At 23.1% G+C, this 6,739-nt stretch overlaps 1 pseudogene; it reads left to right on the forward strand.

Annotated features, from left to right (window-relative positions):
- Positions 1-774: 774 nt before the first annotated feature.
- Positions 775-6,739, forward strand: LOC112598402 (annotated as a pseudogene).

Genomic DNA, 6,739 nt, shown 5'->3' on the forward strand with positions numbered 1-6,739 from the left:
ATATATATATATACCTATTATTCGAATTTAACAAGTTTTTGTACACATTGTTTTAAAATAACATATATGACACTCGGGTTACGATTTTTTTCTTTTTTTACACATTTACGTCGACATTTTTACCTATATCTCCTATGTATCCTTATTTTCAGAACCGAACAGAAAATCTGGATTGGATATGATGACGGAAAAAAAAAATATATATATATATTATATTGGGTTCTGTACTTGGCTAAGTAAACATAGGCTTTTCGCAAACGTTTTAGTGTAAAAGTGAAATTTGCTGAAAGTGTAATAACTATTGAACTTGAAATACAATTTACAAAAGTATCTCAGCAATCATAATGAAGACAGAAATTCAACTGAAAATAATGAGAAGTCTGATAATTTTTTTTTTTTTTGATTTCAAGGATTTCCAACCAAAAATTGTTATGTTTAATATATATATATATACACGCATACATTTATATGTATGTATATGATGATCAATTAAATCTATTTTTTTTTTTAATTTCCAGGAAGCAGAAGCTTTTATTTTTGTGATTAAAATTTCATATTGGGTCGACTTCCATGGTGGTGGTGGGAATTTGGTGTTTTCAGTTTGTTTCTACTTTCAATTATCTACGTTTCATCTCTTTTAATTATAATATAATATCTTCTTTTTTTTAAAGATGGTTATAACTTACACATTTACTTGTAGAAATGAAACTTAGCTGATATTATTCTAAGAGCGGGTACCTAATGATGGATGTAATCTATGATGAACAAGGAAATTTCGATCATCAGATTTTTGTCACCTACAAATCGCATATAACTTAAAAATGATTATTCAAGATATCTTTTGCTGATAAATTTGAAAATTAGGTAAGATTAACAGTACCACTGCACGAGGATGTTAAATACTACATTTTCAACAGAATATACTTTATTACCATGTATTGAGGTTTGAACTTTGATTATCTATATTAAGTGATATAATATGTCATTTTAAATGTATTGAAAACTGTTAGTAAGTATGTAGAGTTCATTTTGTTAATAGTTAACAAACCTAATAAATTTGATGGAAAATTTCAAAGATTACTATTACTGTTAAAACATGTATAGCAATCAGTACAGTACTCTTCATAATAACTTTTAACATTTAAAAAAATAGTATAATACTTACATTTAATACTTTAATATATACATATATTAGTGTATTATGAATTGGTAAATATTTTTATCAAATCCAATATCTGTATGTTCGATGTGTGATGATTTTAATGTTGAAGTAGGTTATAATTTTACTAATTTTAGATTTTCGTAATATTATTGAAACAGTCTTGTTTGTTTTTGAAATTTATACAAAATTATGTGTTTAAAAAATAGTAACTTCAGCGACTGTTTTTGAAACTTATCCTTTTGTGTTAATGTTTCAGATTGGATTATGATAAAGCATTAACATAGCGTTTCAAATTGATTTAGTAGCTAAATAATATTTAATATTATCTGTTATCTACCATGAGCGTTAATGTTGGTTTTGAAGACTCTTATCAAAATAGTCACAATGGTGCTTTTCAATCTTGTAGACCCATTAAAGCTCTGATGATGTATGTACAACGTAGAAATTCAGTAACGGGGACTGAATCGTGTGACAACAATATTAGGATGCCCTCAAATAGTTGGTCTGATAGTACATCGCAAAACATACATCTCAAATTAACAGTAAGAAAATTTAATAAACATAGTAGATCAATATATTTTCTTCAATTTAATGCTTGTTTATCAAATCTGAGAAACTAAGGTGGAATATTAGATAATTTAGTTTTATTTCAAACGATAATTTTGTAATTATGATATGATTTTTTCTTTAAAATATGACTATAATGTGTTTAGTACCTATACCTAGATAACTGATAAGTAACTATCTCTGTTAAAGTTAAATATTAGTCATAATAAATTGTTTTTTAATTATTCTTTGTGCAAAATAGACCAAATCTAAATTTATTAAAAAAAAAATATGCAATGTGTTCTTTCTTGATTATAACTAAACTCAGTCTTTTATAAACCAACAATTATTATATCTGGCTACATTATTATTATAAAATTGATGAATTAATTAAATATTTATTGAAATTGTTTATTTAAGTAATTATTATTTATTGAATTTAATAAAGTTTAATTTCAACGAATTTAATTTACAACGTTTGAAAACTATTCATTTTTTTTGTTTTGTTTTGTTAATTTATTATATCTTATTGTTTGTTTTATACATTTTAGTGTCAAGGAACATATCTTAAAGATACAACTACGTGGTCAGATATGCAATACGAAGCGGAAGATACAGTTAGTGAAACAAAATATTATTACCCAAAAAAGAGGTTTTTGGAAAAAGCTGAAATGGTAAGATTTAATGCTTTCATTTTTACTACATTTGTCATGTAAATATTTATGAAATAATGATTTAATGAATCATGTACCTGGTTATAAATTTAAATATATACTCATTAATTAATTAACAAAAGTATTTCACATTTTATCTAGTTATTTATTCTAATGAATATAATAAGTTATTAAATATATTATACTAAATACATTAGAATTAATTTCTCTCCATCTTAGGATTCTTTTAAATCTAATCTTAAAATCTTGGTTAATTTACTATTATCAAATGTATACATTTTGTTTATCAAAGAAATTCTAAAACTATTCATGATTTTAAAGTCAAAGTACTCAACAGCATACCTTGTGTCATTTCACTTTACTCATCAAAATTTTAAAATCTTTAAATACTTATTGTATTTTATAAAAAAAAAAAATTATCCAAATTTGATTTTTATTCTAAAAAGTTCTAAAAAATAACAAGATAAAATATATTTTGATTCAAAAATATTGGTACTTAGTAAAATTATCTATGTAGTCTGTACTGTATGTATAAAGTTTGATGATGCATTAATACATAATCATACCATTAAGTGTAATTTAAATTTAATTATTTATTGATACTTTAATTACTAGGTACCTAATTATTAATTTAACTTTATTGGAAAATATTCTATCATTTTTTATTATTATTATTAATACCTACACTTACTAATAATTTTGTGTCTTATACTTTTAATTTATCTTTAATTATTAAAGTAAACAATAGTTAAAGTTATGATTGTACTATTATAAAATACAATGTAAATAATACGTTAAATTAGTATTATTATTTTTAATGATTAAATAGAAGTCTTTTATTGTCAATCTGATATAACCTCACTAATACACAAATTAAATGTTATTTATTATAATTTAAAATATATATTTATTTTACATTTACATAGTTATTAGTTAATATTCCAATTTATTGATTTTCTGTAATCTTAAATGTGATAATTTTATTGTAATAAATAATTTAAATGTATTTGTTAACCTTAAAATTAGTTTGGTAATAAGTATAAATCTATATAGTATTTTTATTTCCTTGTGTACACTGCATGGACATTTAATACATTGAAACTAAAGTCAGAAGTCTATGGTACATGGTTATAAAATTAAGGTGTAGGTTACATATAGTTTAAATTGGATTATGTTTTGGTAATTATTTTAATTGCCACTACTGTTTGAATGTAACATATAGATGTTTTAATTCATGCCAATTTCTTAAACATAATAATACACATTTTAAATTGTATTGTTGGTTTAGTAGAATGCTACTATTATTTTATTTATTAATAACTTAAAATGTTCAACCATTTTTATTTATAGAATGGAAAATTTTTTAAAATCTCATCATTCAACCTTCAAAATATTTCTCGAAATATCTTATATGTGAGTTGGGTATGAAATAAAAATGTATTGATTTCAAGGTTGGGATAGTAGAATTTACATAACCCTACCACTTAAAATTAATATATATGTAATAAGTGATAACCTGTATTAATAAAAATAATTTAAAGTACTCCATAATAAGAACTTCATTATTGTATGATGTACATTGTATTATTAAAAAAAATAATATTAAATAATATGTCGACCTCATAGCTGAAGCATAGGAATAGGTTAATTATTGTTTTATATTTAAAAAATTGAATTGTTTAACATTTAGGAAGCAGATCAAATTGATACAGCAGAAAGAAATTTAACTACCCGAAATCAATCTTCAACTAACCATTTAGGAGTATCTACTAAGTGTTTAAAAGAGACTATTCTTCAATGCCGTAATGCTTTCAAGGATGATCCCAAAAAGCCTAATACTGAAGCATCTGAGTTCCTACAGCGTACTTTTGGTGATGTTACCAAGAATAATAATATAGACACTGAGGAAAATATGAATCTCTGTGTTCAACCTGCTCAAGATCAAAAGACTGAACCATATTATCGGTCTGGGTACAAAAAATTCACTTTAAGACGTAATGAAGAAGACTCAAATGACTCAAACGTTATAGAAACTCCTACAGTGGTTGAACAGTTACCAGTTATCTTAAGTGAACAAATTGAAGTAAATGAACCTAGAGGAAGAATAAATAGAGCTTGTAAAGGAGTACGTTACCAACAATTCATGAATGATACATTATCAAAACGTCAAAATAAAAAAATGTAATTACCGAAAAGTCTATTGTTAATTTTAGAAATTAATTAATTTTATTTTTTATGGGACCAAAAAAATTAGTAGGCACTACTGATACTGTTACAAAACGTCGTAAAGGTAAGAAAAGTAACATAAAAGAAGAAAATAATCAAGCTCTTGAAATAAATTCATTACCAATTCAATCTCGTCGTGAAACAAGAAATAGTGCCAAAGTAGCTGCACTGCGCAAACTAAAAGAAAATTCTGATGAAATGATTGAAGATAATAAAAGAAAACTGATGTATGTTCTTTATTAGTTATTACACAATATACTATGAACACATTTTATAATGTATTTAACATATCAATTTTTTTGTTTTAGTTCTGACGATGTAACTAAAGAACTAGATTCCACCTCAATTATGGTAGTTCCTAAAAAACGATTCAGAACAAAGTATATTTATATATTTTATTTTATAATTTGCTTATTTGATTTAATATTAATATTTTTATTTTATTTATTATAATTTTAGTGAAAATGACAATAAATGTGAAACCATTGAGGAACCAAAAAGACTGCCATCACCAATATCTTCAGAAACTAGTTCCAGTAGATTGTCAAGTCCAGAATCTAGTACCAGTAGTATCTCTGCACATGTTCACTATAAAAAGCGCGTATCACGAACATTTGCCGAAAGTCAAAGTAATACAAGTTAGTATAATTTTTATTGAACATAAATACACTGTATACATATATTGATTTTTTATTATATAATATTTATACAGATTCTACTTCATCTGACTCTAATGTTAACTTACAAACTTTGGCAGATGTTGCCTTGCGAGGTATTCCATTTTGATTATTGAGTGAGTAATTTATACTCTTATTATTTTCAAACATATATTTTTATTTACTGTCTTTACTATTGTTTTTTAAGTTTTTATTTATATGTTTAAAACAGTTTGTAAAAAGAATTTAATTAATATAGAAAGTTTTAATAAGAAAGTTAATATCAGTTTAAAAAATATAATAAAATTAAGAGTTGATGCAAAAATTGAGTAGTCGTGGATTTGTTTTCATAGCAGTATTAAATAAAAAGTTAGTTCAATTAAATAGTGCATTATTTTCTATATTTTATTAATTCTGTGTAGTTTCCATTTTTTCTTACATACACTCAAGCAATCAAAGATAAATATAAAAAAAATATCTTTTTAAAAACTTAATGTTTAATAGATTATGATAATAACTCATTTGATTATAACATGTTATTGTGTTGTTATTTCATCACACAAAAATGTTTATATAACTGATTAGTGATACTTTTGTTTTTTCTTAATTAAAAATTCACAACTATTCTGATTAATACAAATTAAGATTATATCACATTTTCTTTTACTATCTTCATCTTAAATATTTGATAATAAATTTATGTTCAATTCTGTGTTACAAACTTTAAAATTAAATTGAATTTATGGCGATTAAACTTAAAAGTGAAATTTTATCCGCTATTCAGAGGGGATACATTTTTAAAATTCATTAAGGATAAATTTGTAAAAGAAAAAAATATGTACTAGGTTAAATTAAATTATGTTATTATTTAATTTTTTAATGATATAGGAGTTTTAATATTTTAAAAATAAATAAATGTATACAAACATAAATATAATCCAATTTGGTGTGAAAGATCAATTTTTAAACAAATTTGTTGTTATTCTCATATTAGTATAAAATGTGTTTTATGTCATTATTTTTAAATTAATATTAAAATATTTGAAGAGTGCTATTCAGAAGTTTCACTGTATATTTCAATTTTTTAGTAATTTATGGGTGTAAAATATTGCAATTTAAAACTCACTTAACTTGCAGGAAAATGAAAATAACTTAAAAAAACTTATTTTTAATTTCAAGTAATATTCTTACCTTTAAGTTTGATATTAGGTTATTTAACTCTATTATTAAACTAACAACACTAAGTTGGTTATACTAGACACTAATTAATTATTGTGCATTAATTAAACAGATACAACACTGAAAATGTGTGACATCTTTTCAATAAATTATAATTGTATATACTAATATTTATCTAGAACTTTATTTAATTTATTTTGATTTAATTAATTTTAAGATATTTACTTTACCTTATTTATTAATGTACATATATTTATATATTTAATTTTCAGTTAATAACTATTACCAAAACTAAA

Source organism: Melanaphis sacchari, unplaced genomic scaffold, assembly GCF_002803265.2.
Source record: "Melanaphis sacchari strain LSU unplaced genomic scaffold, SCAv2.0 Contig48_pilon_pilon, whole genome shotgun sequence".
In the NCBI taxonomy this organism is placed as follows: domain Eukaryota; kingdom Metazoa; phylum Arthropoda; class Insecta; order Hemiptera; family Aphididae; genus Melanaphis; species Melanaphis sacchari.